Source organism: Callionymus lyra, chromosome 1, assembly GCF_982586985.1.
Source record: "Callionymus lyra chromosome 1, fCalLyr1.hap1.1, whole genome shotgun sequence".
Taxonomy (NCBI): Eukaryota; Metazoa; Chordata; class Actinopteri; order Syngnathiformes; family Callionymidae; genus Callionymus; species Callionymus lyra.
The window spans coordinates 3,413,284-3,437,563 of record NC_141818.1 but is presented as its reverse complement, the minus strand read 5'-3'; the positions used below and the strand labels follow the sequence as shown (position 1 = coordinate 3,437,563).

The following is a 24,280-nucleotide window of genomic DNA, read 5'->3' as shown; positions in this document are numbered from 1 at the left end:
ATCTTAAGTACTGTGGACTTGAATATTGCAATATTTTAAATAAAAAATACCATGTTGATATTCAACAGCAATTTATCTATATAAAAATAAATATATATATTAATGTATCAGTATGTATTTTTATTATTCATTGTTGTTTTTTTTTGTCTGTTTTTTCAATACACTATTAAATATGACTGAGGATGAGAGGATACAGTCGAGTCCTGCAGCTTTTAAAGCTGACGTTTGGACATATTTTATAGATATAGATATATAGATAAGAAAAATGTATCGCTTACACCAAGCCTTTTATTTAGGATCCTGTACGCTGCTGTCTCCCTCTATAATCTATAGATCCCCATCTATAAAATATATATAATATACATAAATATATAAATTAAAATAAAAAATGTTCACAGAGTTTGTTCGTTTTTTTTGTGACGCAATTGAACTTACAGCCGCTAGATGGCAGCAGTTGTTACATTCTCCGCAGCTATAGGAACAAATAAATCCTGGCGATGACTGAGGATGAGAGGATACAGTGACTCCAGCCGCTTTTAAAGCCGATGTTTGGACATATTTTGGTTTTTAAAACAAATGAAAGTAGTTACGACTTCGTCAAGAGTCATGTGGTCTGAAAATACTACAACACCAGAGTCAAGTACTCGACAATACTACAAATATATCCTTGTTACTACAGTGTCACGATATATCGTATTGCTCGATTCTTGCCAATTCACACCCTTTAACCTTCCTATTTTGGTGGGTTTTTTTGCTTTATAGAAAGGTTTAATGTTGGTGTAATATTCACATATTGACCTTCAGGTAATAACAGTACAATTAAATTGTATAGTGTTTGTATTTCAGTCCTTTTCTGCAGTTTACAGGAATATTTTGTGACTGAAACCAAACATCCTTGAACTCCTAAACGCACAAAATAAATCTGCCGTGACACATTCATGACACATCTTTTAATAACCGTACATGTCTTGACTGGAAATACATTTATTTCTTCCCTCTTTGAATGGGTTTTAATCCGTCCACAGATTTGAGGACACGATGAATCGTCCCCTGACTCGTGATGACCGGTTCTTCCGCGTGTCCCCGACTGAACCTCACGCTTGTTGTGGGGATTTAATGGTGCAAACAACTCTGCCGTTTATCCATTGACGACGTGTGTGTCAAGCTGACCTGCTGTGTGTTTGTGGTCCACTCCAGTGGCCTGAGAGCTGCAGTGCGGTCGGCCCTCGGTGAGCGGCAGCCTTCGTATCAAAGCCTCCGCACACAAGGATCCTCTTGTTCGGGCCCCGGCCCCGGCGCGTTAGCTAATGACATGGTCGCGATGAGTCGTGGATCCAGAGGAGATGGTTGGACGCGTGCACGGGCGGGGATGGCGTGGGAAATGGAGAACAGGGTTCCAGGCAGTAGAGATGATTTTGATTCTCTGGGAAAAAAAAAGACCCTGTTTTCTAACATTACGAAGCCATTTGTAAATGGAGTATAAACAGCTGCCGGGGGGAGGTTTTCGATGCATCACTCGCTTGACATTTTGCAACAGACGTTGTGGTTTATCCTTTACAGATTAAAGATGATTAGTTTGCAAATGTGTGCCGATGTCGATGAAATCCTCTAATGTAAAAGTTATTCTTGTAGAGCGGGAGAGACGAATGATGTTTCCAGGGAGGTCAAGTGAAGTCAATATTCTATAGATATAAATGGAAAAAGAGTTGAAATGCAGTAAAAATATCATAATATTATAATGATATTATTAAATATGGTCACATTTTGTATGAAACAACTTGGTTTAATGGATGTTTGATTGTTTTCAAAATGTAAGTTACAAATGATCTAAAAAAAAGAAATAGAATATTTTGACAAAAACTGAAAAAAAATATATTAAAAAAAATATGTATCCCTTTTGTAGATTTGATCAAAATAAGGGGGAAACAAATCAACTGTATTTTCTTCAACTGATAAAATTGAAAAAAACTAACTTTTTCAATCAATGTAAAACATACATAATTCTATGAATATAATATATTTTTTAATTCTCATTTATTATTTTTTTTCAATTTTTTTTAATTGAGTAAACATGTACTCAATTTTAATAAAAGCTTTTGGATCTGGTAAAAATGTACATAATTTAAGTTAAGTGTTTTCATATTTTCTATTATAAATGGTTAATATATTGTGAACAAAAGGCAGCAAGTAAATAATATAATAAATTCAAAATAAAAATAAATTCATTATAGATTTACATTTTTTAAGATCTAAGAAAGATTTCAACATTTGATGGATATTAAATCATACTAGATTAATAATAATAATAATAATAATAATTTCTATTTGTATAACGCCTTTCTAGACCAGGGTAGTTTTAAATTGATTTAAACATTTTAAAACTTAAAAAAATATTTAAAAATCTGAATGGTGAATTAAGTAATACATTTTTTTTATTCATACCTATATTATAATAAGAATTACGATGCTTAATTATTTTTCATATATTTCCAAAATAAATTAGTATTTATATATATATATTGTTAACAAATGCATAAAAAAATTATAGTATAAATTCTTATATAAATTGATCAAAACTAAAAATCAATATATCATAAATAGATTTACCACTTTTAACGTTTAATCAGATTTGTTTATATTTGAGGGGAAACAAATAACATTAATTAAAAATGAATGTTACATGAATTCTTATATAAATTGATGAAAATTAAAAATAAATATATTAACCCATTTTTACATTAAATAAGAATGAATACAGTTAAGGGAAAATAAATATTAATTTATTTTAAATTTTCAAAATAGTAAACTAAACCATTTTCTAAATAAAATAAAAACATCAATATGTTTTTCTTAAACTTTTCTTTTAATAGAATAAATCGTCATTTAAATTGATCAAAACTAGAATTAAATATATTTTAAATAGATGAACCCCTTCATACATTTAATACATTTATTTTTTAATATTTAAAAAATAAAATATATTATTTTCTATTAAATCACACTAAATGTACTTTTAAACGACGATCAATTAAGCTATGAAACTTATTAAAGTCATGAAAATAAAATTGAAAAATAACATAGTTTTTTATTATAAAAGTTCATGTAGGACCGTGTGAGTCGAACGTTGGATAATGTCAAGGAGGTCAAGCGTCAGGTGGAACTAGAGAGACGCAGGATTGATGGAAGCGTCTGTTGTTCGCGTCACACGTGTGCGATTGTGTGGACGAAGCCATGTAAGGATGAGCAGCTGGCTCTCCGGTCAGCGCTCGCACTCATGTGACGCTGCTATTTCTAGCCAAAATCATTCCTCCTCCTTTAGCAACGAGAGCGAGTGGCAGTTATGTGACACCTCAGGGCGACCGGGCTGGATGGTACGGGGTTTTTTTTTTTTTTTGGGGACCCGTGAAGGGAGGGAACAATAGCAAGTGGAAACCCTGATGAGATCCAACGACTAACTATTCCTCCTGCTGGTTCCTCTTCCAACCTTTCCGACCACAAACCCCCAAAAATAGCTGCTTCTTCCTGACGTGATCGATCCGTCTTGTTGACAGTGTCGTGAGGTCAAGAGATGCTCCTGCACTTTTCCTCGTCTCCTAATTTAAGAGACAAAACCTTCTTCTTGTTCTTGTTCAAAGACGTTCATGAAACTGTAGCTCACCTGTTTGAAAACGTCTACTTGTGGTGTGTATTTGCAAGAATCTGACACGATACGTATCACGATACAGGGTCAACGATACAATATCTGAGAATACTGTAGTAACAAGTATACATTTGTAGTATTGTCTAGTACTTGACTCTGGTGTTGCATAATTTACAGACCACATGACTCTTGACAAAGTTTCGAAACCAAACATGAGCTTTCGATTCGACTGTATCCTCTCATCCTCAGTCATGGCAGGGATCTCGCACCGGGAGCTGCTGAGGATGTAATGAGTACTGCCATCGAAGGGCCAGAAGTTAAATTGTAACACAAAACTAATCAGATGCAGTGAATATTGACTTGTTAAATGTAAGTTTTTAAAAAACGTCTTCTGTATCCTCTTGTCCTCAGTCATGGTAGGGATTTCGCACTGGGAGTTGCTGAGGACGTAATGACTGCTGCCATTGTGCGGCCAGAAGTTAAATTGTAACACGAAACTAAACAAATGCAGTGAATATAACTTAACTAATTCTGGATTTAAAAAATAAGTCTTCTGTATCCTCTCATCCTCAGTCATTGGCAGGATCTCGCAGGATTTCATTGTTCATTTAGCTGCGGAGGACGTAGCGACTGCTAACGTAGAAATGTCCGCAGCGTGAATTAAAAAAATAAAATCGAATTTCTTCTTTTATACGCACTTTATTGAACTATAAACTATACAATAACTGAATGGTTAGTTAACGTGTAAGATTTGATTTGCAAGCCAAAAATGATGACACAATATCGTGTAAATATATTCAACTTTTGAATATTTATTATGTGTTGAGCGAATGCAAAGATAAGTACATGTGAATAACTTTTCAAAAAACCTGTCAACAGACAAGAACAGGACAAAAAAAGGTTACTAGCTAACAACAAGCTACTTAGCATTGGGCGCAAACGGGTTGACACAGGATGTGACATCATCAAAAGTGGTGTGTTAAGGTGAATTTGTGAATCTGAAGATTGAGGCAGTTTGTTTTTGTTCTGTTTCAGGGCAAATAGACAGAAAAATCTATATATTTTTATATTCTATTGTATTAAATTCCTTCTTTCCTTGTCCTCCAATCATGCGAGGCGCCCCCTGGGGCCCCCTAACTCTGAAACCTCTGAGATTCTGAATGTCCACAATTATATAGAGACTTCCTGAAGGATTAAACTGATTTAGAAGGGAAATGATTTGCTTGGTCAGCGTTTGACAAACACAGAGATAATTAAAACACAACATCGCAATAAGACTCGTGGGTAAATAACAATTAGTTAAGACGCCTGAAGGGCCCTTTTTGGCCCCTCGTGTGATTGAGTATTAAACCCGTGATCTATGAGGTAAGAGATTGAGTTTCTTACGATACTAGCACGAGAATTCACAATAGATTTCCCAATATTTAATAAAAAATCGTAAGTAACGTTTGTGACAAAGGCAGTCGTGCTGTTGCTTGTTTCCACTTTAATACAAGTCTTTGGCATTGTATTTAAAAGCTACGTTCCCTCAAAATCAATTTCACGGAGAGAGATGTTGACACTTTAATGAAGGTTTAACAAGAACTCAGATTGTCTCTTTTATTAAATGTAAGAAGGAGCTTTTTTTTTAATCTTAAAGCTTCGATTTAAGGTGATATTTGGCACAAATGTGGCTCAAAAACGCTCTGGCGTTGCTGCCACTGAACAGGCGACGAAGTCCTCAAACATCCCTGAACCTCTGGACCTGACGGCGGAGGCGAGAAGACTTATCTGGTCCTGGTTCGGAGCCGAAGTCGTACAAACGCGATCCCACGGAGAGATAAACACCTCAGTGTGTCCGGCGGTTCCAGAGCGATGGAGTTACAAGACGGTTTAGCTGCTAAGATTTGAAACTTAAAAAGATGTTTACAGACTTAAGGCCGTGAAACGGGTCCGTTTGAAGTCTGTCGCTGCAGGGGGAACTTTCTACTGGACAAGTTGATCCATCGTTTCTCGGTCTCGATGGATAAAACCTCTCCCTATATTTTCATTTTCGTGGAATTCTGCCACCGAACATCACGTCCCGTGAAAAAGATCGATTTCTCTGGAACAAAACCAACTTCACATGCTTTCGACACTGAATACACAAGTATTACTTCACTACTTAAACTGGATTATGAACGACTAAACTGACTTGACGACGAAGTGAGAAGTATTTTTTCCTTTCTTCTTTTTTTTCACATTATATCTATATTGAACAGAACTGTATAAATTAAATAAAAACTGCCAAATAAATAAATAATAATGTTTATTTTCTTGATATTTAGTAGAACTGTACAGTATTGAATAAATAAATAAATACTAGGATTTCCTTTTTTCATCATATTATATCTATATTTAACAAAACTGTGATTCCTATAACAATTATTTTTCTCATATTTTAATTTTATCATTCGTTTCATGGTTCATTATTTTTTTTTAAAGTGTCTATACATTAAAATAATTATTATTGAAATTATAACATATTTTTTTCATACTTCTTCAATGGTTTATATTTCAATGAAGTGTGTATAAAATAAAATAATTTATTTTTATACTTACACTTAAAATAAAAATATTCCTTTTGTTTTGCAATTAAACTTCTGGCCGCTACAATGAAATTCCGCCTGTTTGGCGATGACTGGGGACGAGAGGATACAGTGACTCCAGCAGCATTTAAAGCTGATTTTTGGACATATTTTGGTTTGAAAACAAATGAAAGCAGTTACGACTTCGTCAAGAGTCATGTGGTCTGTAAATACGACAACACCAGAGTCAAGTACTCGACAATACTACAAATATATACTTGTTCCTACAGTATCACAATATACTGTATAGTTGCCCCTGTATCAGGATATGTATTGTATCGCCAGATTCTTGCCAATAGACACCCATAGTAAATTTGAATCGATTTATATCACTGTTCAAATCCACTATCAGATGTGTTGGGTTCACTGAGAGGGAGTGAGATGAAGAGACCGCAATGTTGGAAAACACGTTTCATGTCAAGTTGCGTTGCGTAGGAGGATGGTAGGCTCCGGCTAAGTACACTTAAAAAATCAAAGTGATTTTTTTTCTAAAAATTGTTAACATTTATCAACTCAATTTAAATCATTTATTGATTAATTTGAGCCTTTTTCGTCACTTCACAGTGAAGTCAGTCGAGGAATTTGTTTTGTGGACAAGAGGAGGAAGGGAACCGGGCTGACCTGTTATGATGACGAGGCGTGTTCTTCATAGTGTGGTGAATACATGTTAGTCACTTGAAGTTTTTCTTTTTCAAATATCTCCACGCCGGTTTACGGGTGTAGCGCCCTCTACTGGCCACACACTTTGACGCACACAAAAGTACTCATGGCTGAATTCTCAACAGAAATATGTTGAAGTTCTTGACTGAAGCACAAGAGGAACCTTCTTCACCTCCATCCATTTGAGAGACGCAGCGAAAGGTCACAGTGCGTCGACAAAACGACTACCTGCTGATTCAACAGCTGCTCTTCGATGCGGATAAAGTTTTGTCAGCGTCTCACGCCTGAGTTCCAAACACGTTCGATTTGAAGTAACACGTGACGGACGAGTTTTCTGTCTTTGTAATTTGACGATCGAACCGGACGGTTCACGCTCGAGTGTGAAAGTGGGAACGACGGCGAAGCAGAAGCGCTCGCAGCGATCACGTCGCCATTGAATTTATGTTTCTGTCATCGTCCGAAAAACGTGCCGCCTCGAAGCAAGACTCGCTCAGCGGAGGTCGCTGTGTTGACGCTGACCTCGAGTGACCAGAGGCTTCTCCGGTCACTCGAGGTCAGCAGCGAGGTTTTCTTCTTCTGTTCCGCAGAGACGACCTTGAGATGCAAACAATAAAAAAAATCTAAATAGAATAGAAAATAAATCTGCACTATATTATATATACACAATCCTATTTACAAAAATAACAAGAAAGGTGCAGTTAAATAATTATCTTGGTGTGTCTTGTTGTGGAGTCTGATGGCAGCAGGGAGGAAGGACCTGCGGTACCTCTCCCTCACACACCTGGGATGGAGCATCCTATCATTGATGGAGCTCCTCAATGCCCTCAGTGTGTGCTGGAGAGGGTAAGATAAGTTCTTCCTCATGGAGGCCAGCTTGCTCTGTATCCTCCCCCCAGACATTTCCTCCACAGGATCCAGGGACAGAGAACTTTCGCTTCAGAACCAACTGGATCATCTTCAGACAAACATAAAGTAGATTCATCCACACATGAGTCAAGAGCCACACACACGTCTGGGTGAGACGAAGTAAGATTAGTGTTTGGGAAACAAGTTAAGAACGAGTTGGCGAGTGTTACTTGAGTTTTAAAGTGGGTTTATTTTATTAAATGAAACCGGCTTAAAAGACCAGAACATTTATTTACATTTATTATTTATTATAATTACTATTTATAAAATGTTCATATTTTTTACATATTTTTTTTGTGTCTAACCCCTGACTGTATTTTCTCTTTGTGTATGTATTTTTGACAGCTTATGTTTATATACATATAGTTTAGTATAGTTATAGTTTAAACAGAGCGTAGTTGTGACAATTGTTACTTGTATCACATCAGAATTATCTTGTGCACATGCATTGCCTACTAATGGTCAGGAAAAATATTTTTATTCAAAATAAAAATCGACACCACTATAAGAAATAACATGTTTGAGTTGATACCATTTATTAATATATGCTTAAACTGTTATTACATGGTCAAAAAACCCACCTAAAGTTTGAATAATATATTTTTTTAAATGAACAAAAGAAATGGCATTTTTGACAATTTAACATCCTTAAAATAAAAAGAATCCAGGTCTCTAGACATATAACGCTACTGTGGGATACGATATATAACAGTACAGAAGTAAAAATACAATATATAGTGATACTGTAGTAACGAGGATAAATGTGTAGTATTGTCGGGTACTTGACTCTGGTGTTGTAGTATTTACAGACCACATGACTCTTGACGAAGTCGTAACTGCTTTCATTTGTTTTCAAACCAAAATATGTCCAAATATCAGCTTTAAAAGCTGCTGGAGTCACTGTATCCTCTCGTCCTCAGTCATCGCCGGGAATATTGCGCCGGGAGCACGTAATGACTGCTGCCATCTAGCGGCCAAAAGTTAAATTGTAACACAAAAATTAACAAACGCAGTGAATGTTAACTTGTTAATTGTAATTTAAAAATAATTATGAATTGCAATGTAAACAATACAATAAATATGATAAAGCACTGTGATATGAAAATAAATACTTTCCAACACCCTTATTTACTGTATATCAAATTATTGCTTATTCATTCACCATTAAATTATTAATATTAATGAAGTTTTCCACCATATGAATCTCTATTTTTCAGTGTTTTTTGACTTTCCCTCACAACAAACGCGAAGAAAGAAATGTAACCTGACCTAGTTTCAACACAAGTAAAGAGCTTCAGTCCATCATCCAGTCGCGTGTAACTGTTCAGCAATCCGTTGACTTTCACAAACAAGCGTTAATCTCTCAGAGGTTGAACATTTCACTCGCGGGACTCGCTGATGCGATTAGAAACCGGGTCGTCAGGTGGTTCTGGTTCTCGGGCCTCGGGAGCCACACTTTCTTTTTTCTTCTTCGGCCCATTCCGGCAGCACGTTCGGCGTTACGCTTCGCTTTTTTACCCGGAATCGCAGGAGCTAATCCTACAAGTCTGCTTCCGACGCGTGTACGTCGAGGTTAACTGACCTGTTGATCCGATGTGTGTGTGTGCGTGTGTGTGCATGTGTGTGTGTGTGTACATTCCTCAGCCCCACTAGCAACAGGCCTAATCAAAGCGATTCATAAGACCGTTAGCTGGGTCACGCGCTGGAAGCCGGATTAAGAGCAGGAGGGCGAAGGCCAGCGAGATACAGATCAGGAGGGAAAACCGCTCGCTCTGGTTTGACCTCCTGTCAAAAACTTTCGGCAGCACAGTTTGTGTCACAATGAAGCTCGAGAAAAAAACCTTTTGGATTTCACGCCGACACTCGGAGGTGTCGAAGCACTGACGTTTCACATACGATCCCGAGGTCGTGTCCAGTGACATTCTGTCGTCGCCATTTCTTCCCTACACCTGCTCCGCGAGGAAGTCCAGCCTTGGATACGATTACATGGAAGCTCACTAAGTATAAAGAACTTGGAGCAAACTAAAGAACATGTATCAACAGGAAATGACTCAAAGAAAAAGAATACAAAGATTAAAATAGATTGGACTACATCATACTTTCACTCCACTCCTGCCACCAAATTCAGAATTATATATTCTCATAGCACGAGGAATAGATAGATATATAGATAGATAGATGGATAGATGAGTCCCTGAGTCTATTAGTGTTGCATCATAGGAGGAGCATTCGTGCCTTCCACATGGAATAACTAGTCCAAAAATATTAATTATTTCTAAATCTTAATCCCTTTATGAGGGTCGAAAGGGGGCTGTGGGAGTCTATCCCAGTTTCTTCAGGGCGAGAGGCGGGGGACACCCTGGACAGGACGGCAGTCAAAAATATATATATATATGCATAATATCTTGTAGTGGTGTGAGAAAATAACGATAAAGCTATATTACAATCTCTTTTTCCAAAATACTTATTATAATTTATAATTTGGCTTTCAAAGAAGATTCAAGTTCTCAATACACACCACTTGTATCAGTAGACTATATCTGCGTGTTTCTCTGGTCGTCGGTTTATTAGTCGGTATTATTAATACTTAACCCAACACAACTCCTATTATAAGTCATTTTAAAAAAGGAATTTAATGTTTTTAATAATTGGATTATTTTGCCTGTATTTATACAGTCATAATAAAAGTTTGTATCTATACCCTAAAGTCAAAATAAATGTATATAAAAATGTATAAACTTTTCATGAAAAATATAATTATATCGTACTTGCATAGTTTTCAATTGAGAAGTATATGTTTTAATATGAAGTTTATCCTATTTTCTTGATGGCGTTATTACAGTTGTTTATATGTTTTCTTTTCTTTATACGAGAACGGCCATTTTTCTTTGTCCTTATCTTTCTCCTTGCTTCCTGGCCCATCACTACAGTCACAGAAAATAATGAGGCCCCTTATGGAATTAATTATAATGAAAAGTAGACTCTTAAATCGTACCTCTACTATTATATTCATTCAGGGGTTGCCAAGTTTGTTCAAGACCTCCTTTCCCACATCTGAACTTGTCTTCCTCTCTTTCCACTCAAATACTCAAACCATCTTCTCTAACGTTGTCTCCACATGAACTTATTTCTGATTCCTTTCCAGTCCCTCCCTGGGAAAGACCCTCAGTATCTCCAAATCTGACTTTTTAAAACCCTTTTTCTGAGACATGGTCATAATGTTATGGCTTCAATGTGTCCAACTTTGAGATGTTTCATTGGTCTTCAAGCTCCTGACGACTCAATAGAAGCTTCTGTAGTTTTGTTCTCAGTCCCTCGTGACCCCAGAAGGAGCAGTTTGTCGCGAGTGTTCTGGGGAGAAAAACCCGGGTTTGGTGTCCCTTGAGTGAACTGGCAGGTGGATTATGACTCGTGTTCAGTCGTGGGCAGGAAAAGAAAAAATGGGCTTTGCAGTCGTGCTGCTGGAACTGGAACCGTCCGGTCCGGGGCTGAGTGGTGGCGAGTCGAGGACGGTGGGGGGGCGTAGAGGGGGTCAAGGGTAAGATGACTCCTGCCATCTGCACATGGTTGGCAGCAGGCAGAGGAAACTGTCCTGTAACCTTTAAAAGCCAGCGTCGCGTCATCCGACGTGAAACGCTGGATAAATAAGTGCTGACGGTTTAGTGCGTGATCTCGCTGGATTATAAGTCATTGTTCTTATGCAACCTGGCAACACAGAAAACTCATTGAACTTCAGTTTGTTATCGTGGATCCGAGAACTTATTTGAGCCGTTTGGATCAGAGTAAAAAAAGATTCCTTTTCCTTTAGAAAATAACACAAATATTCACGACTATTTTTGGGTTCCAATTAAAATCAGGTAATTTATCGATTGGAGGATTTACACATAACATGATAAATATATATATAATAACAATATTTGAATGGATTATTATTGTTATCATGGGTTTGTTTGGCCAGTATCAGTCGCTCCCTGATCACAAGGTGATTTTATTTTAGTCTTAAGTCTAGTTATGGGGTTTGTTTGGATTTATTTAGCTTCAGTTTCAAAACCTTGATTATAAAATATAGATTTGAATTTCATATATACAGTATATAGATATATAAATAAATATATATACATATTTAGTTATTTGTATGGAGGTAGATTTGTTTATTTATTATTCCATCAAGAGAAAGTTACTTCAATAAAAAAAGATAGAATTTAAAAAATGACTTCAATCCCACCAAAAAAATATTCTATCAAAAAAGTTATTTCAATCAAAAATAAATAAAATAAAAAAGTTACTTAAATCAAAAAACAAGATCAAAAGAAAAGTTAACTTCAATAAAAAAAAAAAAAAAAGTTACTGCAATCCAAAAAGATTATTCAATAAAAAACATTTTTTAACTGTTTTCTTTGGTTGAAGTTATCTTTTTTTGGATTGAAGTCTTTATTTATTTTTTGATTGAAGTACCTTTTTTTTATTTAATAATAAAGAAACAAATCTACCTCCATATTATTGAAAATACGCCGAAAAAAAATGATTGTTTGATTATTCATGTCTGTTTAATTCTTCAGTAATTAACTGTATTAAAATCAGCTTATTGCACTTGAAAATAATATTGAATAAATGCAGGTATTAATACTAATTTATCCTGGAAAAATATTAAGAAACACATCCATCAACTCTAAATAAACCTGTGACATTTAATGTAACTGTTGTCATTACATGAGTCGTCCGTCAGGAACATTCCGTCAAAAAATCTGCAACGGTCAGAATCCGACACTCGATTAAGAAAGAACGAGTCCAGAGGAAGAACCTGTTTAATTAAAGATCAGTCTTCGGAGTGAAGGAAGAAGTCCAGCGAGAGGAGAGCAAACTGACCTTGGAGAAGGTAAACACTGGACTAGCTCAACACTGGACCCGGGGCTGGACTGGATTGTTTGCTGTTGTAACACGGCTCGCCTTTGAATTCCTTATCAGTCGGAGGACGGGAAGATTCTGGGAGACAAAGAAAGGTTAAATGACTTCACTGTGTGAGTCAGTGCGGCTTTTTCCATCGGGTCTGGTGTTGAACTTTTGGTTCTTTTGAAATACTCACTGAAATACTTCAGTAATATCGTAACATCCTTTTGTCTTTCGCTGATCAAAGCTTGATAACGTGTGGATTTTTCATAGTATCAGTACCAGTACTCTAAAAACTTCCACCTCTAAATGCTGAAACAAACTTGGGCAAAGTGCGGCCCTGGGGTCAAGATAATGCCCTTTCTCCATATTCATGGGGGCCGCAAGAACTCGGGGTGAAAGTATTAAGATCATTGAATTTTTTAATTTAATTTTGATGTCATAGTTCACTCATTTTCTTCTCACCCTCATGTCGACTAAGGGTAAGAATTATTCTCAGAGTAATCTGTTCTTTTTCAGAGTTATAGACAAAATTGTGAGACTATGCTAATGCTATGCTAGCAACTGGAGCTTTGTCTTCATCCAAAAACAAACTTAAAAAGATCCAAATACCTCCATATACTGCTCGTCTGTAACGTCCATCTTGTATTGAAGCCTCCACATGAGATATTTTTCCACAAGAATTTAAATAAATCTGTATATTTTCAGCTTGTTTGTAGCAGAAGCTAAAAGGCTAACATGCTACACAGACAGGACGTACTCCTGGTGAACGTCGCAAGCGTTTCCAGTGTAAATCCTGAATACTACTTTTTTTAATTACTTACATTTTGGGGACTTTTATTTTCATTTAATGTGTTAATTTAAGCATTAATAATGGTTAATAAAGTCTTTTTCCCCGTTTGATGAAACTGTGCCACCATTAAACGTTAAATAAATTAGTACTTTTCTATAAACCATAGGTTTTTCCTAATGAATTTACTAGTTAAATTAACAAATCTTGACTTATTTGTTCCTATTAATTAATAAAAAAATCACAAGTAACATATTGAAAAAGCAATTTTATAACGTCATGATCGCACTAGTTGACACTTATTTGCGACAAACCATCTTTTTAATGTTATTTATTCGTACTTTCCGTCAGAACCGGCTTATAACATGATCTCTTTAAATCCATCCATCAAAGTGTGTCTGGAGGATGAAACGCACTGAGACTAACGCGTCATTAAAAAGTAAAAAGTGTGGTCGTCGCACACTTGTGTCGCCCGCGGGACGACAACTCTTGAGGACCATCAGCGCCGGAGCCACTTGACTGTGTGATTTAATGCTGCATTGCAGACCCCCCTCCCCGCCCCCCTGCAGCGACGCACCAGAAGAACCCTCTCCTTTGAAGACGTGTCGCAACGAACCCGTCGTCTGCATTCACGCTCCGTGTTGTTGTCATTCTCGAGCGACCCCCCGGCGAACCCCCGGGGGGACGGCACCGGTCTCATGTGTGTGTTTTGGGTCGGAGGAGACAGCGCCCCCCCGCTGTGAGGGAGTCCGAGGCAGCAGGTGCAGCTGACGCAGATCGACTTTTGAGCCGCCAGAGACGGTCGGGGTGCATGAGGGGAGCGAGCGAGGGACGGATTTCTAAAAAAAAAAACAACCCGACAGAGGAACGTTTCGGATCATTGTTTGTGAGTAAAAAAAAAAAAGACACTTTCTTTTTGTGAAGTTGTGTGAGTTTGATTCAGTGGAGGTTTCAAAGCGGGTCTGTGAGAATCTGTGGGTCGTCGTTGACGGGATCTTCTGTCCCCCCCGAGCCGAAGAACGAAGTGTTGTGTCTCGACTCAAAGGGTCGATTGTGGAGGAGCGTCGGGGGGGAAAGTGATCTGTCGGGTTGTGTTGTCGATTGTGTGCGATGAGCCGCCTGTGTGTCCGACACAGTGGGACACTTTGGAGTTGAAACTTTTTTTTTTTTTCCAAGAGATCCAAGAAAATGTTAGTGTTGACTAAAGTAAAAGTGCACTGAGAGATTGACTTCAGATAATCCTAAAAAAATGTTTCATCTTATAGTTGTGTTTGTGTATGTTTAAGTCTTGTTGACTAGCAGTTATGCTAGCTTAGCAACTAGTTTATACATATCAAACGTGGTTTTAATGATATTCAACAGCACTGTAATATTTTTTAAAAATCCTTATTTTTATCAGTTATTTGATGGTTTATATCTAAAGAAAGTATGATAAAATAATATATATATATATATTATATTTAAAATTAAAGTGAAATTCCCGGTATTTGTTCATTTTTGAGTCTCAATTAAACTTTCGGCCACTATATGGCAGCAGTCATTAAGTCGTCTGCATGTTAAGGAACACTAGAGCTTTTGGCATCCCGGCGATGACTGAGGACGAGAGGATACAGTGACTCCAGCAGCTTATAAAGCTGATGTTTGGACATATTTTGGTTTGAAAACAAATGAAAGAAGTTAAGACTTCGTCAAGAGTCATGTGGTCTGTATTTTCGGCAACACCAGAGTCAAGTACTCGACAATACTACAAATATACCCTCGTTACTACGGTACGATATATCTTATCGTTGACCCTGTATCATGAGTTATATCATATTCTTGCCAATACACACCACTTTTACTTAAATATACTTTCATATTTCCAAAATATTTTGATGGACATTTCTAGATATTTTTGATCAAGCGTCATACTAAACATCACAAATGTTCACAAATGCCTAAAAACAAACAACTAAAAAGCAGAAGAATTAATTTTTGGAAATAAAACTGTTTAACAATAAGAGGATTATCTTTTGGTTGTTCAATGTGTTCATCTAAATTAAAAGTATTTACACACAAATCAGCTTTAGAAGAGACAGTTCTACTGTGAATCACTACTTTTGCCCAAATTCAACATCATGCTATTTTATATTTTCATATATTATTTTAATATTATGACAAAAATTAAAATCCAAAATATAATCATGTCACAAAATATGTAGTTAAATATTTTCTGATTATTTTTTTATATTAGAAAAGACGCAAATAACGACACATAAAACAATTAAATTGCAATAGAATAAATGAAAATTAAACAAAGTATAAGTTTTGCTACTTTATGTATCCGTATAGTATTATTGTTTATAGATATTTATTTATATATTATATTTATATACATTTATTTATTACATAAATGAGAGTCAAAAATTTGTCCAATACAAATAATGTACAAAATCTATAGTTTTATATTTTTAAATATTTTGGAAAATGGAAAATGCAAACAAAGACCAAATAACTACACATAATACAATTAAATTGCAAAAAAATAAATGAAAATAAAATAATTAATTAATTAAAGTATATATATATTCTAATAAACCCGTTAAATGTAAATCAATCCAGTGCTATGGCGAATTGAGAGAAAGGAAATGAACGATAGAAACGAACGTTGTACTTTAATAAGGCTTTAGAATTTGGGTTGCTGATCCTCATCCTTAAATGAAGGCACATAAATGAGAACACGACATCATCACTCCTGGCATCGGTCCAGAGCTCTTCTTCTTTCCTTTTTTTTTCCTTTTTCTCCATGGAATCTGTCAAGTGTTATAACTCTTATATGGAGCGTCGACGAGCGAACGAGGCTCACGCTCTCGATGCCCTTGATCCGAACACATGCTTCACCGGCGTCACCGTCAGCTGCTCCAATGGCGGCGGCGCCTCCGTACGTCCTTCCTCGTCTCCGCCGCTCCACGATTGGTCGTCGTCTGTATGGAAGCTTTTATTGAGTCCAGACTCGCTGCTGCGTCTTCACCTCCCTCTGACATTCATTCACAAACTCTTCAGTGCCCGGAGAACGAAAAAAAAAAAAGGTGAGCATGACTCGTCCTCCAACTTCCTCCCGCGTCCTTGGGCAGGAGTGGCGTCAGGTGTAACAGTTAGTCGGTGTTGACCCTGATCCATGACTCATCCTCCTCCTCCTGGTTCTGTGAGGAAGAGGAGGGTCTGGAGTGATGTTGTGGATGCGGACGAGGAGCTCGTGACGGTGAGTTTCTGCTGCAGTGGAGTCGAGGGGTTCGTGCAGATGCTGCAACATGTTGTGTTGTCTGCGAGCGACTGGAGTTGAGGTGCCAAGTTGTTTTTTCACTCTTGAGCAGAGGGAGTCAAACGTTAGCCCGACTAGAATCAAACAAAAATGTGTATTTACACAAGAAGTACGAGTCTTGTGTTGTCTTTTCATTCTCCGAGGCTCAATTTATCTTGATTATGTGTGTTTATCCTCCTTCATACAACACATTCCTTCACTTTGACATCAGTTTAGATGTTGTCGTCCATCATCTCTGCAGCTTATCTCATCGTCTTTATAGACGTATCCACATATCATTAGAATGACTTGGCGGGACGTTTTCTTTTGGCTCCCGGGTCATGGGTTTGACTCGGAATGTACTGTTTGTTTAGAGACATTTTTTTGTTTTCTAGATTTGTAATATTTGCGGACACATTTCTCAGAAGTGATGTGAATGAAAATGAGGCGAAAACGTAATGTTTGTCATTGTGAAAATGTTCGATGGTTCAAAAGAATGTGTTGTGTTTTCGATGGTTCGTGTAATTTTTTAAAAAATGTTATCGTTTTTACTAGTGTTTGTCATTTTTCACAATTTAAACAGTGAATAAAGCGACAGAGCTGTTGAATTACTGCAATATTGGGAATGTCACTTGGAAAAAGTGACAAAATAATTTTTTCCTTAAAGCAAATTTTAAAACAATTTTTAATTTTCAACCCCTGTTATCTCAGGGTCAAGGTGAACGACCTCCACCAGTGCATATGTATTAATGGGAGCCAGGGAGGTCGTTCACTTTGACACTGAGATAACACAAGGGATACCTCCAACACATTTGTTTACAGGCCTCGAGGTCAACTTGACCCAGAGATAACACAAGGGGTACCTCAGACGCATTTGTTTACAGGCCTCGGGGTCAACTTGACCCTGAGATAACACGAGGGATACCTCCAACACATTTGTTTAAAGGCCTCGAGGTCAACTTGACCCAGAGATAACACAAGGGATACCTCCAACACATTTGTTTAAAGGCCTCGAGGTCAACTTGACCCTGAGATAACACAAGGGATACCTCCAACACATTTGTTTAAAGGCCTCGAGGTCAACTTGACCCAGAGATAACACAAGGATTATGAAGAACAAACGGCATGTGTAGTATTTGTGACGTTTTACTTCTTGGAAATGGTCTTGTGAGTATATTCTTGAACGGTAGTGACCTTGGTCAGATCTCCAGGAAGGACGTGTGTTGGCAAGAAACTGGTGATATGATACGTATCACTATACAGGGTCATCGATACCATATATTGTGACAGTACTAACGAGGATATATTTGTAGTATTGTCGAGTACTTGACTCGATTTGACTTTGGTGCAGAATTTACAGACCACATGACTCTCGACGAAGTCGTAACTGTTTTAATTTGTTTTCAAACCAAAAAATGTCCAAACATCAGCTTTTAAAAGCTGCTGAAGTCCACTGTATCCTCTCGTCCTCAGTCATCGCCATCTGACACAGTTTATTTTGCGACGCAAAAAAATAACAATTGAATGTTTTGTGAATATTTCCATGTTAATGTAATTTTTTTAAATGTATTTAATGTTATACAAACTTTGAAATACTATGAATAAAACTGTATACAATTGTGTTTATTGAAATTGATACTTTTCTACTGCATATCGAAGTATTGTCATAACAAATATGGTATATTTAAAATTGGAGTGTTTTCTTATGCCCTAAATCTACAGCCCGGGTTAGTGGAGTTCCCATGGCAAGAGAAAGAGCTCCCTGCTGGTCTCACTTTCTTTTGGGGGAACGTCAGTATTATTCTGAGTTAAAGTAAAAAAAAGTAAAAAACACAGCTTCTGGTGCTGCTGCTTGGCAACAAGTGAGAAGGTTCTGGTTGAGACTCTCTGTGATTAATGGTCAAACCTCAGGGAGCTAGAGTCCAGATCCTGGTCCAGCTGCTTCAAAGCCTCCGTGTGGACTCGAGTGAACGCTGAAGTGGCTTCATTGTGAGCTCGGTCATCCATCAGAGGCTCTGAGAAGAGCCGAAGACGGAAATCTGTCGGAGCGTTTCAGGGCTTTTTCTTAGCACCAGTTGGTGGCGCCTTCTTTTAGCGGGAGGTCGGATGGAAGGATGGTTTTCCTCAGTGTCTTTTATGAGCCAAGGTCATCGGGGTCGTCGTCGCACACATAGTGACTTCAAAAACACACTGTAAACACAACATTTACCTCATTAGCAGTGGCGTTAGATGAAGGTTTTGTGTTCAAGCTTCCGTCCAGAAGAAGCTCACGGTCAAATAGTTTGTCTTGCTGAGTGTTTGCTTGGCTGCTTCCTTATAACCTTCAGTCAATTCCACAGATTTTTTTGGGGAAAAAAGTAGATTAAAGTGTAAAAATCCCTTTTTTGTTCACTAGTTTGTATGTTATTATACTTATTGATGTTTATTTTAACTAATGAACTTGTTTTAATTGATTACTTTTTATTACGTTTTATTTTATTGATCACACATCTGTTTAATTATTTAAATAAATCTTTATAGATTGTACTTCGTCATAGAATGAAAAGTGTTTTATTAATGTCCCTGTTAAAAAAAATATAGAAAAAATGTTTGTATTCATATAATTTATACGTAATCAAATCCAGCTCATGACGTTTCATGAGAACCATGTGTTTAATGGCTCATTTTATACTTGTATGGTCTAAAATTTACATGATATGACTTTAAAAAACCTTTATAAATAATTTGATTTCAATATTTTAATTTTAAATTTGGTGGTTTCTGTCTTTGTTTTAATTTTCCTTGCGAATGAAAATGTAAACAATGTTTCCTGTAAATGTGATTAATTCTCCATAACACGACGGTTTAATCTTCCTTGATTATAGAACACGAGAGATGCTGGTTAGTGTGTTTTTGAGCAAGGCATCGGCTCTTAAATGTACTCGGTTGGTCGGTAAACATGTTTTGCTGATTCATCGCTTTTCACGCGACGTCAGCGATTCAAGATGTTATTGAGCGTTTTTTTTATCCCTTTTTAATCCACGTTTTCGACGGTTTCATTATTAAAAAGTCTTCGGCGTCGCGTAGACAAAAAGTCGACCTTCAGGCAGCTTTTCCGACTCGATATTCACGAAGAAACCTTTTCAATTTCAGGCTTTCGATCATTTTTCCAGAGACGAGGGGGAAGTTCCGGTTGAAGGTTTTATGTTCTGAATCGACCGCGAGCCTCACGTGGCGAAAAAGTTTCATGTAGAGGAGAATCGATGCACAAATGAAGACGGGGACAATGGTCGACTCGGCGGGGGGGGTCGAGGTCGTAAACCTTTTAATCTGTAAGAATGTCGAGAACACCCCCCCCCCGCGGTGCCTTCACTGTCCTGGATCATCGATGAGCACATGGACAGGCTCGTCTCTCACAGCCCTTTGTTTGACTCGTTCCACCTTTGCTGTGGAAATTAAACCTGATTATGTTTTAAATTTTAATGTAATTTTAAGCAAAGTTTTTATTTGATAAACTTCCTTTTTTTTCTTTTACATTTTCTCTTTATAATAAAACCAAATTCAAAGATGATTACTTTGTTTTTATCTTTTTATTGGATGTTTAACTGGAATTATTTTTTGGTTTCACACATTTTTATCAGCTTTTTTCTACAATAGAATTTCTTTAAAAACATTTTGTATACATTTTGTTCATTTTTGTAGATCATTCTTATTTATTATTTCCTTATTACATTTATATTTTGCCTTTTTCTTTAAAAAAAACAATGTTCTATTCATTGTGTGTTTTAAAAAATAGACACACTTATTTTTTATTATTCTGTTTATGTATATGTTTGCCATTTTTAATTATTTTATATTAATTATTAATTATAATTGTAACCATAGAAAAATTGCATCGATTTTTCTGCCTCATAATTAAAAAAAAAGAGCTTTATTCTTAATAATTTATCATCTATTATTTCATGTTTCACCCCAATATATTGTATACATTATATACATTTTATATATATATATATATATATATATCATCTTAATATATAAAATGTATTTTCCAAGCTTTATTCTCTTAGTCAAATCAACTCTTCTGTGCTCGAGTATCTCTAAATATTACATTGATATTTTAATATATTATTAAATTTATTAGTGTAGTTACACATGATGCTAATAATTAAAGCTCCGTAAGTCATCTGTGGCCCAACATGAGCCGAATAATACCGTCATGAGCTTCATCGTCAGCCTGCAGCAAACGCTTCATGTGCATCGGTGCGTGTGAGCTGGTGTTTGTGTGCGTCGCTGTGTCAGCTGCAGCCGTCGGCTCCAGTAGTTTCTGCGTTTTTGAAACCACTGCTGCTGATTCAGACGCCGGTGAGTCCGAGTCTTCCCTCCGTCACCTCAGTTGACGCGAAACATGATGACGCTTAACTTTGTACTCTGGTGGGGGAACTTCTTGTGGTTGCTAAAGAGGAATCTGCTGATACGATACAGGGTCAACGATTCCTTATATACTGTAGTAACAATTATATATGTGTAGTATTGTCGAGTACTTGACTCTGGTGTTGCAGAATTTACAGACCACATGACTCTTGACGAAGTCGTAACTGCTTTCATTTGTTTTGAAACTAAAATATGTCTAAACATCAGCTTTAAAAGCTGCTGGAGTCACTGTATCCTCTCGTCCTCAGTGATCACTGGATCTCATGTAGCGACCAGAGGTTAAATTGCAACACAATAATTAACAATTGAATGTGTTGTGAGTCCACTGTATCCTCTCGTCCTTGGTCATCTCTTAGGATTTAATTCTTAGTTTAGCGGCGGAGGACATAATTAATGCCGCCATCTAGCGGCCGGATGTTGAATTGCAACATAAAAAAGGAACAAACGCTGTGAATAATTGCATGTTAATTGTAAATTCAATTTTTTTATCGAATTCTTTTAATTCATAGACACTTAAAAAAAATATGAAAAACGAAAAAAGGATAAAAATGTAACTATTATGAACAATTTTTTATCATAATCATCATAAAGTGTTTAGCAAATAAAAATAAACTCAATTGTAATGTGAAGCAGCAAAGAACTATAGAACATGATTGGAAAGCCCACAAAAATGAAACAAAAATGATGATTTTCTTTGAAAAAACATGTACTTGTTTTTATTCATCATGAAATAATATCTATTAACATATTATTTGTAGCGTTTTATTAGTTTTTTACAATATTACGTTTTTTTTGTTGCATGACTTTCCCTCAGTCACAAAAAAATGATGTGACCTTGAGAAACGTAACCCCTGACCTTGTAATGAACTAACAATATTTAAAAAGTAATAACGTTTAGTCATTAAAAACATTAAAAAAAATGATTTTAAAAACTTGAAAAAATCAATACAGTACTTCCGATTAACAAAGTATCTCGATATTTAAGTGTCTCTATCTCTTCTCACACCTCCAGTACGCCTTGAAAGAAGTACATTAGATTTAAAAGTGTGAGAACCTGACGCTGAAGCAACTCGTCCGTCTTCTCTGCACTTGACATGACTTCAGATCTGATTAAGAATCCATCAGCGAGTCATCGAGAAGCTCTCCAGGTTTCCTCCGGTCGATCGTCCTCACGCGGCTCCGAGACCATCGTGAGGACGTTGGACGGCGGCCATCGCTGTGAGGTGGCAGCTCCCCGGAGGTCTCTCTCCGTTAATGGTGATATTCAACGTTGTGGTTCCCTCGACCTCAGGGTTGGGGGTGTTTGGTAAAACCCCCCCCCCCCACGCGCCGCCCACTCCACTACGAGAACTCTGGGAACGTTCAAAGCTGTTTACGGTTAAAGCTCTCGATGCGGCTTCGCCGGATAATTGTCGCAAATGACTTAAACGCTGCGGCCGCGACCGAAGTATTCCCCGGAACATGTTGTTCACTGCTGAAGACCACCAGAGCCAGGCGGCCCACCGAGCTCGCTGCACAACATATTAGCATTTGTGGGATAAAAAAATCCATCGATTTACAGGAACTAGCGGGAACATCTGGTTCGACCAAAACTCGCGTGGAGAGGATTGAGGATTGAAATCTCTGCATCACTATTAGACACCGAGGTTCTGGTTTATAAAGTCAAGATCTGGACTGCAAAAGTCATTTTAAGAGGCCGGTAAGAAACTTGAAATCATGCTTAAAATCATGGAAACTTTAACACGCTAGCTTAGAGAAACCACTCGGATGCTTTATGCTACGATAAGCCAACGATGACTCTTATTACCTGTTAACCCTTTGACGGCTACAGTTGACATGACTTATATTTAATGGCTTTAAAATCAAACTATGAGTGAGTTTTATGTTCTTTTAAAGAATATAATGTGAATAATTATATCAGGAAGTGAATCTGAATTACTCTGCGATTTTGACTCATCAGGGTTCTCACAGATTTGACAAAAAATGTTGAGTTCCCTCCTTGTAGGAATCATTAGATTTCTTACAGATTTTTCAGAAAATTTTTGAGTTCCTTCCTTGTAGGACTCATTAGATTTCTCAAATATTTGAGAGAACATTTTGAGTCCCTTCCTTGTAGGACTCATTAGATTTCTCACATATTTGAGAGAACATTTTGAGTCCCTTCCTTGTAGGACTCATTAGATTTCTCACATATTTGAGAGAACATTTTGAGTCCCTTCCTAGTAGGACTCATTAGATTTCTCACAGATTTGCCAGAACATTTTGAGTCCCTTCCTTGTAGGACTCATTAGATTTCTCAAATATTTGAGAGAACATTTTGAGTCCCTTCCTTGTAGGCCTCATTAGATTTCTCACATATTTGAGAGAACATTTTGAGTCCCTTCCTTGTAGGACTCATTAGATTTCTCACAGATTTGAAGAAAAAAATTGAGTTCCTTCCTTGTAAGACTCATAAGGGTTCACACGGATTTCACTGAAAATGTTGAGTTCCTTCCTTGTAGGACTCATTCGATTAGTCACAGATTCGTAGGAAAATTTCTGTTCATTTTTTAACTTAAATGAAGACATTACATTCAGCGTCGTTCTTCACCATCATCACATCTGCGTCATTGTAAATGGTTTTATTCTTTATTCATTTAAATCTTATAAAGCAGAAAACCATCATTCTGAAATGGTTTTGGCAGAAGGTCCGGCCAAATCTCAATTTCGCCAAACATCCGTTAAAACTTTATTCAAAGAACTTTGAAATGCGTTCGTGCGACTCTGCGACACGACCAGAAATAGTAATTTATTCCGAATGTGTGGATAAAATATGCAGAATAATATGAATAGATATTCAAAGAGGAGTTTTTCGGGGAACTTTCTCTCTCGTAACTCGAATTAACTCTCCTGACCTCAAGTCCAGAAACAAAAACACTCTCTTCTCTCTGCAATGCAGTCGCAGGAGAAACTTCTGCTGCAGCAAAAACTTCTTTTTGTATAATCGTTGCACAGAAGTTGCTCAAGATGGTCTGAGGTTGAAAGGAGAATATTTAAAAAATGTGTTTCTTTTATTATTCAATCAATGAACACGAGCTCTTGAAGCTCATTTTCTGTGG

The 24,280-nt window shown here is 36.9% G+C and overlaps 1 protein-coding gene across 4 annotated transcripts in view; it reads left to right on the top strand.

Moving 5' to 3' along the window:
* Positions 1-24,280, top strand: part of slc20a2 (solute carrier family 20 member 2) — a 54,042-nt gene that overhangs the window by 11,346 nt on the left and 18,416 nt on the right. The window contains exon 1 of one of the 4 annotated variants that reach the window (XM_087788166.1): positions 14,274-14,375. The exons of the other annotated variants lie outside the window; for them this stretch is intronic. The gene's annotated coding sequence lies outside the window, so the exon portion shown is untranslated. Of the gene's footprint in view, positions 1-14,273; positions 14,376-24,280 lie in introns of those variants that run through there. 4 annotated transcript variants of the gene reach the window in all.